The sequence below is a fragment of the Caretta caretta genome, chromosome 3 (genome assembly GCF_965140235.1).
Source record: "Caretta caretta isolate rCarCar2 chromosome 3, rCarCar1.hap1, whole genome shotgun sequence".
Lineage (NCBI taxonomy): Eukaryota > Metazoa > Chordata > Testudines > Cheloniidae > Caretta > Caretta caretta.
Genome location: NC_134208.1, coordinates 195,375,485 through 195,389,162, shown reverse-complemented (window position 1 = coordinate 195,389,162; position 13,678 = coordinate 195,375,485). Strand labels below are relative to the sequence as shown.

General features: G+C 41.9%; 1 long non-coding RNA gene across 2 annotated transcripts in view; it reads right to left on the bottom strand.

Annotated features, from left to right (window-relative positions):
- Nucleotides 1-204: 204 nt before the first annotated feature.
- LOC125633438 (uncharacterized) overlaps nt 205-13,678 on the bottom strand; it is a 33,621-nt gene continuing 20,147 nt past the window's right edge. For both annotated transcript variants that reach the window (XR_007355603.2, XR_007355602.2), the window contains one exon: nt 205-3,027. This is a non-coding gene — a long non-coding RNA (uncharacterized LOC125633438). The remainder of the gene's footprint in view (nt 3,028-13,678) is intronic.

The following is a 13,678-nucleotide window of genomic DNA, read 5'->3' as shown; positions in this document are numbered from 1 at the left end:
ATTCCGAGGTAGCAGCTCTAGGACACAGACAAGACTCCATGTATTCTGTAGCAACTTGAACCCTAATTCTGGAGCAAGGTCCTTGGATTCTATGGCTTTGTAGAACAGCAGACTGGAAATTCTGTGGCAGCTTCAGTTTAAATTTGAAAATGGAGGATTTTCTTGAAATAAGTATGAAAGCGAACAATACAACCAGTACAGTACTTAGTGTGTTATTTGCTTTAATATTCAATTCAGTTAACAATGCTGATTTTTAAACTATCTTTAGGTTTTCAGAGATACCACCCCCTACAGATGAGTTCACACGTCTATGAGCTTTTCTTTCGGACGATCATCTGCAGATCCAGTCAGATATGACTGCATTGGTTACACTTGGGTCACGTTTTCAATGTTATTTTCACAGCCATGAGGACAAAGAGGATATTGAGCTGGATGCTCAGCTGGCATAAGTTGTCATAGTGCCCGTGTTTCAGTGCCAATTCATGTCAGCTGAGGATCTAGTGTCTTTGTTTTTTAAAACGAAAGCTTAAATTCTGAAGCATGATCTTGCAGCAAAGATTGGATTATATGGATGCAGAATCATGGAGAATACAGGGTCCTGGACACAGTGCCTGTTTCTATCTAACATAGGTCTAGAGGCTGTGCCTCTTTCTTTATGATGCGGACCCTGGCATAGTGACTCAGTCCTTTGTAAACTGTAACGTGGATTACTGTAACACAGTGCACTTGGAGCTACCTTTGAAAAATGTCTCTTAGGTGGGGGTCAAGGTACCATATTGATGCATAACACCAAGGCCAAATTCTGCCCTGACTCATACCGTGTGCAACCCTGTGCACTTTAGTGGGGTTGCAGAAAACGTGAGTGAGGGCAGAATTTGGTCCCAGCACACTACTCTCCAGCTATCTATTTGCATCAGAGTGCAATTTTATTAGGTTGGTTATCACCTACAAAACCCTAAATGCTCTAGCATAGTTATCCCAGAGGACTGCTTCTCTCTACAGGGCACAGGGTTTTACTTAGTTTGGTCAACCCACTGAAATTAGTTTGCTTTCACATAATACTATGAATTGGTTTTTTTTATGTTGTTGCTCTGGAATGGGGGTTTGCATGGTTAGTCCTTAAGATCAGAGGCTGGTATTTTCCAATGGTTTTTATAAATGTAAAGTATTTGCCAAAGGGCACCAAAATACATTTATAAATAAACAAAACACAGGACTCCTGCCAGGAGGAGCACAAATGAAATTCACCAGACTAACATGTAGTTGTTTTCTTGTGTTGTCCCTTCTATTTCTTCATCCCTTTATTTTTCGTTTTCCATCTCCATGCCACTTTTCCCTTTTTGACATTTTCTTACCTCCTGCTTTTTTACTTTTAAAAGCAGTACCCTTTCCTCTCATTTTCTCCCTTTTATATTCACATTCTTTGTTTTCCTCCCCTTTGCCAGTCTCATGTCCCCTTGGTTTCTTTTCTCTGCTAATATCTGTCTTCTTTGCCAGGAGTGATATGCCTAGTTCCTTGGACCTAATCCTTGTTCTGGTGAAGCTCCACCATGTGATGGAATGGCAGATAGGCATCCCTTTCTGCTATAGCCTGGCAAAATGGTTGCCTTCTCCCCCTCCTCCCTCATCTACTTTGTTTCATGGCTCCCCCTGTCAGTCAGCCCCATGAAGCAGAAGGCTAGAGCCTGCTTGGAGTGGAGCATCCACTGATTACTTCATGAAGCATCCACTGATCACTTCATGAAGCTCTCACATCCCCATACAGCTAAGTTAGTGTCAGGTGAGTAAATGAGAGAATCTTGGGGATACACCTGTGCCTGAAATTCTGTATATATCACCTTCTTCTGTAACAGGTGTACATTCAGTTCTATAGGAGTGAGGTGGAAGGTGGGTGGCTTTCAAGGAGTCACTTATTGCTTTACTCAGTTACTGAAGTGCATCTGTATTGAGAAAGGACACATTTGAGGTCATGCAACTTTTACCACCTCCGTTATTGCCTTCCTGGCCCTACACCGGATTAGTCTGAGCCCCTGGCAAGGCACCCACCTCTAGAATGAGAAACACTGCTCTAGTTCAAAGATACAGCTAGTTCCTATCTCCTTTACTTCCCCCATTCTGATCTTTCAGTCTCCTTTATGCTTCTCCCTATATTATATTGTTACTCCTTGGTCCTCCCCAGATCTCTGCCCCTAAAATTTCTCTCTCAACCCTGTGTTTCTTGCTCACTCTCTCTCCCTGAGCTCCCCAGGCCAGTTTCTGACTCAGGGATGAAATTAACCCTGTGTTGAAAACCAGCGCAAGACCTGTTTATCATGACCCACTTAAGCCCTAAATGTAGGGCCTAAGTGGTGCATAGGCTTTCTACTGGACCTTTGCACATGGATGACCTTCATCTCAAAAGTTTTGCTTGAGTATTGTAGGATTTGGAACTTTTGTAAGATTTGGTGAGATCTGGAAAGAAGGTTGTATAACTGGTTTATCTTATCAATAATTATAATTGGATAGTTTCCTTAGCTGATAGACTAAACCTTGGCCAAAGTCATATACTACATTAAACTAACAACAGAAAACTAGATGCGTTTGTTTTTAAATTATGATTTTTTGTTAAGCATGAGATTTGTTGTATCTACAGAAAAAACCCAAAACAACTCAGTCTTTGGATAATCTGTTAGAAGAGTGAAATGCTATCATCTTTATTCTACCCTTGATTTGTTGATACTAGTCAGTTATAACCTATAGACCTGTCGTTGGTAACTATATTTTAAATCCTTGAGCAATTAATTCAGAGAAAGGGTTATACATTATTTAGTATGCATCTCGGTTAAATCAAAAAGTCAAAGGGACTAATTGTACTGCTCACCATTGTGAGTAAGGAGTTCATAATTTGGCCTGTATGACAGAAGAATTATCTTTTACTGTATTTCTTCATCTCTAGTAGGGTTGTTGCACTAATTCTTCTATGGAGTCCTTTCTCTGAGAGCACATGCAGTATCGAAATGGAACTGATGAAGCAGCTCCGGCTTCTCCCTAGGACAGAAAACAAAAGGAATAAAAATAGATACCTAATTTCAGCAGTTATAAATTCATCACTAATTAAAGACTAACTATGCAGTTTTCACTGGCTATTGTGGTGAAAAATTAGGTAGATAATTTACAAAATTTATTTATCCTCTTAGCTTTAAAAAAAATCTATTTAAAGATCAAGTAATACACAATTCAGTTTAATAGGACACCATCACTATATAATTTACGCATTGCCTATGTTCATTAACTAATGAGATTATTTTTATACCACATAAAAAGGTCATATTTTGAAAACATGAGATTAGTTTAAAATATAATCCAGCCATTTGGTAGTAGTACATTCCACAATGTAAAATTTGTTCCAGGAATTGTGTTATGCCACATTTTAAGTACTTTTTAAATTAAAATTTAAAACATATACTAATATAAGTCTAAAACAGCTAAATGGCAATGGGACAAAAAACACTTAAACTTGATACTGGTTACATGAGATTTCACTTGAGAGGGAACATAATGAGGACAGCATGACAAGATTTATTTGGTCATCTATATGCCTTTATTACTCCTAGGGGAATTCTGTGCCACTTCACACATGCAGAATTCATGTGTCCTTTTCTCTGCAGAAAATATATTCTGCTGGAGAGGCTCTGCAGTTACACCTTTTGCCCACCAGGGGCTGCTGTGGCATCAGAACAGAGACAGCTGGCTCACTGCTCACCTGCCATAGCAGTCAGCAGCTGATAGGGAGAGAGCAGAGGCTGCATTCCTCACAGCTCCCTGCCTGTGGGGCCAGGTGAGGAAGCATGAGATATGGGGGAGAACAGACAGAGCGGGGTACACAGGGCTACTGGGGGGGATCACATAGGCTGGTTCAGAAGGACTAGTTGGGGGAACAGACAGGACTGGAGCTGAATGGGAGTGGGGGTGCAGGGTGGCTCAGTTGGAGTGCAGGGCCAGAGGAGGATGGGGAGAGCTGAGTGGGAGTGTAGAAACTCCGGGGGCTAGGAGGGGCAGGGACACATGGGGACAGGGGTTTTAGGGACACATAGGGATGCGGGAGGGGTTGCTGAGTGGGGGTGCATGGACACATGGGAACAGGGGCAGGGACACATGGGATGGGGGAGGGCGTGCATGGAGATGGGCAAGGCAGGTGCAGGGACAGATGGGGACAGGGAGCAGGGGGTGGCTGAGTGGGGGTGCAGGGACATATGAGGACAGGGGGAGAAGGGTGCATGGGGGACAGGTGAGGCGTGTGCAGGGACACATGGGGACAAGAGGAAGGGTGGCTGAGTGGGGGTGCAGGGACACATGCATGGGGCGCAGGGACACATGGGGACGGGGTAGGTAGATGTACCTGACTGATTGGAAGGGGCTAGGAGTCGGCCAGAGTCTGCACGGGGAAGGCTCCCCAACTTCCCAACAATCCCTCTTTACTTCACTCCCCCTCCCCCGCCCAAAAAAGTTCCATACTTCTCCACCCACACCCAACAACCCTCCAGGTTCACTCCCAGGCTCCTTCCCAGCAACTACTTCCCTCTCCTTCAGCTCCACCATTACCCCTGACTCCCCCAAGCCTTTGAACAGCTTCTGAGGGGCGCGGGAAATACGTTTCTGTATTGTAGTTTAAATGAATTATTCCTCAAAGTTCTGTATGCCTAATAAGGAATCTATTTGTCAAAAAACATTTCCTGAATCTTTTTTGTTGTCTGTATTGTTACAGACATACTTGTTGAAAGGAATTTTGAAATAAATTACCAAAATAATTAAAACTGGCGTGACTATATTATGTTATTTTGACAAAATATGCAGAATTTTAAAATATTGTGCACAGAATTTTTTTTGGCACAGAATTCCCCCAGGAGTACTTTAGGGAAGAGATGTAATTTGAAACTATTACTTAGATAATACGCTCCTTGGGAACAAGGACTAGGTCTTCCTGTGGTTTTCTTACAGGACTGATCTCACCATAGATGCTAGAGAGTCCAGGCCAAATTAACCCTAGTGTAAACTGATGGAATTCCATCAAAATCAGTAAAGTTGCATCTTTTTACACCCAGTTCTGAATTTGGCCCTAAATCCAGAATTTGAACTCTCATACATCTGTTGACCAATTTCAGATCAAGACTGCCCTCCACTGGTTGCTTCTCTTCAATAAAACAATATTCTCTTCAGGAGGCACTGGTTCCTTCACTCCATTCACAGAAAGGTGTGTGATCTTCTCATGTATGACTTTGTGCTTGAGAAAATTGGAAGATCTGAAGGACTACAGACTCAAGGGTGTTCTGGAGCCAGCAACAGGGGACTGAGGAGTAGAATCTTGTCTCCTGCCTCGTCTGCTACGTGCTTTGCCTTTGAAAAAAGTCACTTACTACTTGTAGTTGGCTAACCGCTGATCACTAAAGCTTGTAGACTGTTTTTTGGGAGGACATGATGACTGGAAGAGCCTTCATCCACCCCCTTCCCCTTTATCCTAGATTTTCTGGAATAGATAACGCCTGAGAAACTTGGCAAATCTGAGGAGCTGACTTGTCACCTTTTCAAACTCTGACCCAGAAATGCCTTCTCATTTCAAATTTTCTAATTGAAATGCCTTCTCAATTAGAAACCATATGCCTACGGTTGCATCCGATGAAGTGAGCTGTAGCTCACGAAAGCTTATGCTCAAATAAATTTGTTAGTCTCTAAGGTGCCACAAGTACTCCTTTTTTTTTTTTTTTTTGCATATACCTGATGAAAATCTCATGGAATCCATGAATGTATCTGAATATAGGAAGCTGCAGTGGAAAGTTTTTATGCATTACTATCCTTACCTTTTGTTCTTGATGGTCACCATTCCTGCTAAGAAAGGCTCATGGAAAGGCTTTCTGATGTGGAGTCAGTTTGCTTTTAAAATTCATGAGCTATTGAAAGCCCCCTAAACCAGAGCTATTTGGCTTACAAATACCCCACAAGTGGGTCTGCAGAGTTCCTATGTTCCTTGAAGACAAGCTAGATCTTGCACAGATTAGAAGCTCTGACGACTGTGACAGACGAGCTTGTAAGTTCTGCAAGACTAGTGAAGAACTGTGCCATCCATCAAGAGCTAACCAGCATTATCAGCAGATCACTTCAATAACTCAAAATATTCCACCTAATCTTATCATTGTGCACTAGTTCCCTTTGAGCACTATTGAATAAATCACATTTAGACTTTCTAAATGGATCAAGCTTTTAAAACAAAACAAAACAAAAAAAAAACAACCCCTAACTTTACAAAATGTGAGGCCTTGTTTCTCCACTGCCTTGCACCTAATGTCAACATTTATGCCTGTGCAAAGTGGGTGTAATACACTACCTGATCAGAATGATAATGTTTTACATTCACTCTGCACAGGTCTAAATGACTACACAAGGTGCAAGGCAATGGCGAACCAGATCTTTGAGCCTTCTCCCAAACCTCCCTTGTCTGATTAACCTCATATATTATCATTACACCTGTTTATTGCATTACATGTCTTAAAACAAATAAGCTTTCTTAAAGTACATTTTACAGGGAAACATGTTTTCTTCTAATTCACTGCATCTTGAAAACTATTATAATATTTTTCACACTTGTGAACAGGAAAACACTGTAGACTTGTATTGTAAAAACCATAAGCGATGCTTCTTTACTTCCTTTTCTTTCTCTTGGCAGGTGATATTTGTATGGTAGTGACAACTACGCATGATTAAAAACACTATTTCAACTGCAAACATATTGTGCCTAATCCAGTCCTACCTTTTAGCCTTTGCAACCCCAATAAAGTAAGTCAGGGCAGAACTGACCCATTTTGTCTGCTATATGACCCATATTCCAGAGGATGTGGCAAGCAGTAAGTCACGGCATTGTTGTGGGTAGCTCACTAAAGGGAAGAGTTCCAGGAAATGTGAGAATATACTTGTCTGTACCTTCATTATTCATTGCCATTATGCCAAGCTCAAACATATTTTCCATAGGAGACAAACCCGGGGGACGGGGGGCGGGGGGGGGGAGGGAACGACACACACATGACATTGGATTTAGGCAGTTTGTCTAACAAATTTCTATTAAAATTTAAAAAAAAAAGATTTTAAATTATCTCCCACCCCCACAAAAAAAATGTTACAGAGGTAATAACTTAGAAGACACACCACTGGAGAATAAGAATAGTTGCACTTTGGCCTTTATTGTAACTAGGCACACATGAAAAGTCACCCAGTACTTTAGACTCCCTCTTACAACTGGGCATAATTCTGAATATGCAGATAGAATGCAGCCTTAGGATCTGAGCCTGCCAGGAGTTCCATGCAGACAGCCTCTGGGCCCAGGCCTACCCTCACTGGTTTCAGTGGGGTTCTGCCCACCCAGAGTTCATTGAAGGGTCAGGTGTTTTGCTCTGAATGTCTTTGTTTTTAACCAGTTTATTAGATAGCTAGAACTAAGGTGTTAAAATAATGTTAACTTTTTTAATTCATAAAAGTATGAAACTGAATTCTCCGATTGATAATGGAACAGCCATTGCACCACCATGTACACTGGAAGTGGCAATGGGCACTTCTGCTGACACAGTGACAGCCTGCTTGACTTTCCTTTACATTATAACAGCACCTGTACTGACAGCGTAACAGCTTGGAGGAATGTTAGCATATGAGGAATTTCCAGTGTAAAACAAAGCAGAAATTGTCATGTATCAAAACTAGGAATTATAATGGTTCCATTTCACTTTTATCACATAGGAAGAGTAATTAATACTGATGCCTAGACATTGCAGTTTAGACAGGCTCAATCCTGCCAAGAGCTCTTTATGCACATGTGCCAGTGGAGCAGATGGACTTGCAGGCTAGGAACCCAAGTCTCTAACGAAAATAACATGGATTCCAAAGGGAGGGGTGTTTTCTCCCAGTACACAGCATGAGTCTGTTTTAACTAGAGTTGCATAAATATTAGGGTCTATCCCCAACCATGAGAATTAACATAACCATTTTAATTCAGCAGAGATTATCTCTGAACTATGGAGGTCTGGTTTCAAAACAAACTCTGTCCATTACTCAAAAAGAAAAGGAGTACTTGTGGCACCTTAGAGACTAACCAATTTATTTGAGCATAAGCTTTTTTGAGCTACAGCTCACCTCATCGGATGCATTCAGTGGAAAATACAGTGGGGAGATTTATATACACAGAGAACATGAAACAATGGGTGTTACCATACACACTGTAACCAGAGTGATCAGGTAAGGTGAGCTATTACCAGCAAGGTGGGGGGGGGGGGGACTTTTGTAGTGATAATCAAGGTGGGCCATTTCCAGCAGTTGACAAGTGGGGGGTGGGGGTGGGGAAGGAGGGGAACAAACATGGGGAAACAGTTTTACTTTGTGTAATGACCCATCCACTCCCAGTCTTTATTCAAGCCTAAATTAATTGTATCCAGTTTGCAAATTAACTTCAATTCAGCAGTCTCTCATTGGAGTCTGTTTTTGAAGTTTTTTTGTTGAGGAATTGCCACTTCTAGGTCTGTAATCGAGTGACCAAAGAGACTGAAGTGTTCTGCGACTGGTTTTTGAATGTTATAATTCTTGACGTCTGATTTGTGTCCATGTATTCTTTTACGTAGAGACTGTCCAGTTTGGCCAATGTACATGGCAGAGGGGCAGATGACAAAGAAGATCATAGTATTGAAGATGTGGTTGAAGATAACACGGCTGCTACTCTGAAACCTATCATTATGCAAGGCACTGAATTTAGCCGTATGGAGTGGAAATCTATCAACTTCATGAAAAAACTCGTACAGATACAGACAGACATCATCTTCCTTTCCAAATGCAAACAGATGGACATCATACCAAAAGGACTGAAGGTAAAAAATCCATTACAATCTACATGCCACACAGACTATGCTGACAGCTTGTACCACACACTCTCAAAGAAACTGCGGAACCATCTGATCAACATCCTCTACAGCAAACTGGGAAAGATTAAGAATGAGCTCTCAAAACTGGATACTCTCATAAAAAGCCAGCCTTCCACACAAACTTCCTCGTGGCTGGACTTTACAAAAATGGGACAAGCAATTTACCAATGTGATATATGCCATCAAGTATTTGCAAACTGGACACCATTAACTTAGGCTTGAATAAAGACTGGGGGTGGATGTGTCATTACACAAAGTAAAACTATTTTCCCATGCTTATTTCCCCCCTCCCCCCCGCCCTGCACTGTTACTCTTACCTTCTTGTCAACTGTTGGAAATGGGCCATCCTGATTATCACTACAAAAGGTTTTTTTTTTTTCTCCTGCTGATAACAGCTCACCTTAATTGATCACTCTCATTATAGTGTGTATGGCAACACCCATTTTTTCATGGCGGGGGTGTGTGTGTGATCTTCCTGAATTTTCCACTGCATGCATCCAATGAAATGGGTTTTAGCCCACGAAAGCTTATGCTCAAATAAATTTGTTAGTCTCTAAGGTGCCACAAGTACTCCTTGTTCTTTTAGCTCTCTATATGTAAGTACTAGAGTTTGGTTTCCTCTTTTAGATTTTCATTGAGATAGCCGAGGAAGAGCTGCTGTTATGTTCCCAGCAGTGGCTATTTACATGCTGTGACAGAGCATGTTTCTCCATTTTACTATCGTTTTTGAGTAAGTGGAACATTGTCTTTATTTGAGGTGTGTATGTGTGTGGTTTTTGTTTTGCTTTCTTTACCCTGAAATATTTTTTCTAGTCCGTTGGACTTAATTCTAAATGAAGCTTATCTAATCTATAGTGAAGATAGGTCCTTCTCTTATTGTCTGAGCTACCTGGCCCTGGGTTGGGGATTTTGTACCCACTGTCCACAGCACAACTACAAAAAACCTCCATTATGCTGACTTTATATGCAATTCAAGGATGGAAGTCATCCGCCCGAAAACAGTGCATGTGTATATTGTTCAGCTGGATACAAAGTGTGTCAAAGTCTGCTGCAGTTTCCACGGTAAACATCTGATGAAGTGAGCTGTAGCTCACGAAAGCTCATGCTCAAATAAATTGGTTAGTCTCTAAGGTGCCACAAGTACTCCTTTTCTTTTTGCGAATACAGACTAACACGGCTGTTCCTCTGAAACCATTCACAGATGTATATCATCCGCCCCCCTCACTCCCAGCTACAGGAGATGAAGATAAGATCATGTGATTCTGTCTATGCTTTCATGTAGTTCTGCTAAAGAAACGGGTAATCTCATTAGTCTTGAAAACAAGGTGAATATTTCCTGTGTTCTGTCTGTTTGTCCATCTATTCAGGTGCCTACAACATGCTCATCACCATGGTATCTGAACATTCTAGTGCACAAACAATAATCAGCAGTTGTCAATTTTAATATTATTTCTTGACGCATAAAACTAATTTTGGCAGAGACTGTAAGATAATATAAATCAAAACACTGTGGGCCAGACTCTCAGTTGATGTAAACAGGCTTAGCTCTGTCTGTAGTTGGGTAATAATATACTGTGTAAAAATAAGTAACATGAACTTGTGTATATTACTCCACACACATGGCATAACATTGGCACATCTTGCTGATATAAACCAAAAATCTCCTCACGTACAGTAACTAACAACCAGGCTGATTCATCTCAGATCAACATTCCCTAGACAACTTTTGGCACCCACTGTATCCAACTAAACTACAATGTCAAAGTCCCCCGCCTTTCAGCAAAGAAGAATGATCTATACAATAGCTCTTTATTAGTCAGCTGCTTATCTCAAACTTTAACTGGAGCTGGTCTGCATTTATTTATATAGGGTGAAATCCTGTCTTGTAATGCTTGTGGGCATGAGTAGAGTGGTAACATGGGACTGGAGCCCCTGTAGGAATTCTGGCTGACTGGGAGTTTGTGTGCACACTCCAGAGCTGTAGCTTCACCCCCGTTGGCTTGAAAAGCGTGCCAAGTGGTTTTTGTTTTGTTGGCTTGTGGTGGGAGAAGTGATATGGCCCCATCTTCACTCCAGCACTGCGCAGGCAATTAGCTCCCACAGAATGCTAATGAGGAGTAGGAACTGGCTGGCTCTGCATGTGGGCACCCACCACCTCACACACCACACTTACACTTGCTCAGGGAGTAGCCCGGGGTCTTGCTTTTTTCCCTTCTTTGCATTATTTTATTTGAGCAACTTTTCTATAAAATTCAGTAATGGACAGATTTCAGAGTAGCAGCCGTGTTAGTCTCTATCCCCAAAAAGAAAAGGAGGACTTGTGGCACCTTAGAGACTAACAAATTTATTTGAGCATAAGCTTTCATGAGCTATAGCTCACTTCATCGGATGCATTCAGTGGAAAATATAGTGGGGAGATTTCTATACACAGAGAACATGAAACAATGGCTGTTACCATACACACTGTAATGAGAGTGCTCAGGTAAGGCGAGCTATTACCAGCAAGAGAGTGGGGGTGGGGAGACCTTTTGTAGTGATAATCAAGGTGGGCCATTTCCAGCAGTTGACAAGAACATCTGAGGAGAGCGGGGGGAGGGAGTTGGGGAAGGGGAGGAATAAACATGGGGAAATAGTTTTACTTTGTGTAATGACACATCCACTCCCAGTCTCTATTCAAGCCTAAGTTAATGGGTTAATGGTGTCCAGTTTGCAAATTAATTCCAATTCAACAGTCTCTCGTTGGAGTCTGTTTCTGAAGTTTTTCTGTTGTAATATTGCGACTTTTAGGTCTGTAATCGAGTGACCAGGGAGATTGAAGTGTTCTCCGACTGGTTTTTGAATGTTATAATTCTTGATGTCTGATTTGTGTCCATTTATTCTTTTAAGTAGAGACTGTCTGGTTTGGCCAATGTACATGATGGCATATATCACATTGGTAGACGTGCAGGTGAACGAGCCTCTGATAGTGTGGTTGATGTGATTAGGTCCTATGATAGTGTCCCCGAATAGATATGTGAACGGAATTGGCAACAGGCTTTGTTGCAAGGATAGGCTCCTAAGTTTTTTTTTTGCTGTGTGGTTGTAGGTGAGTATTTGCTTCAGGTTGGGGGGCTAATCTGTAGGTAAGGACTGGCCTGTCTCCAAAGATCTGTGAGAGTGAGGGATTGTCCTTCAGGATAGGTTGTAGATCCTTGATGATGCGCTGGAGAGGTTTTAGTTGGGGGCTGAAGGTGATGGCTAGTGGCGTTGTTACTTTCTTTGTTGGGCCTGTCCTGTAGTAGGTAACTTCTGGGAACTCTTCTGGCTCTGTCAATCTGTTTCTTCACTTCAGCAGGTGGGTAGTGTAGTTGTAAGAATACTTGATAGAGATCTTGTAGGTGTTTGTCTCTGTCTGAGGGGATGGAGCAAATGCGGTTGTATCAGAGCTTGGCTGTAGACAATGGATCCTGTGGTGTGGTCTGGATGAAAGCTGGAGGCATGTAGGTAAGTATAGCAGTCAGTAGGTTTCCAGTATAGGGTGGTGTTTATGTGACCATTGCTTATTAGCACTGTAGTGTCCAGGAAGTGGATCTCTTGTGTGGACTGGTCCAGGCTGAGGTTGATGGTGGGATGGAAATTGTTGACATAATGGTGGAATTCCTCAAGGGCTTCTTTTCCATGGGTCCAGATGATGAAGATCTCATCAATGTAGCGCAAGTAGAGTAGGGGCGTTAGGGGGCGAGAGCTGAGGAAGCGTTGTTCTAAGTCAGCCATAAAAATGTTGGCATACTGTGGGGCCATGCGGGTACCCATAGGAGTGCCGCTGACTTGAAGTTATACATTGTTCCCAAATGTGAAATAGTTATGGGTGAGGATAAAGTCACAAAGTTCAGCCACCAGGTTTGCCGTGACATTATCGGGGATAGTGTTCCTGACGGCCTGTAGTACATCTTTGAGTGGAATGTTGGTATAGAGGGCTTCTACATCCATAGTGGCCAGGGTGGTATTTGTCATTCCACCACTGGTATCAGAATGGAAAAGAATTGATCTATTGCAGAATGGCCTAACTATCAGGGCAGATGGTATCAGAACACATTTTTCAATGACTGCCCTGCCAAGGTCAGAAAGTCATACAGCTTAAGGCTGGAAGGGTCTACAGATAATTTAGTCTGACCTCCTGTATCTCAAAGGCCACTAAACTCTACCCAGCCACCTTCACACCAAGTCTAAGGACCAGAATTAAACCACAGTATTACAGTTGTCAGGAGACTATTGCACGCCACAGACAGAGAACAGGAGAGACTGAGCAGTATCAGTTCACCAAAGGTCACAATATAGAAAGTATAGTGTTTTTAAAGAACCCCTCAGGTCCTGCCAGCTCATATACAGATCATGGAAGGATTTAATTCCACTTTGGCATCCACAATGTTTTGAACAATGTCTCTTCATTTAGGTGAGGTGTCATATATACATATATGACATACACACACACATATATCAGACATGCAGTACAGTATACATGTATATATGTACAAGTATATGGCATATGGTGAAGTATCAGGAGAATTCAAATAAAAATGATGAGATACATTGATCTATTTGAAAACAATCTTTTTATACGGTCAGGGCTTCCAGATAAAAGTGCCTGTTTCCCCTACAGCCACATACCACACAACAGAACCACTAACCCAGGAACCTATCCTTGCAACAAAGCCCGTTGCCAACTGTGCCCACATATCTATTCAGGGGACACCATCACAGGGCCTAAT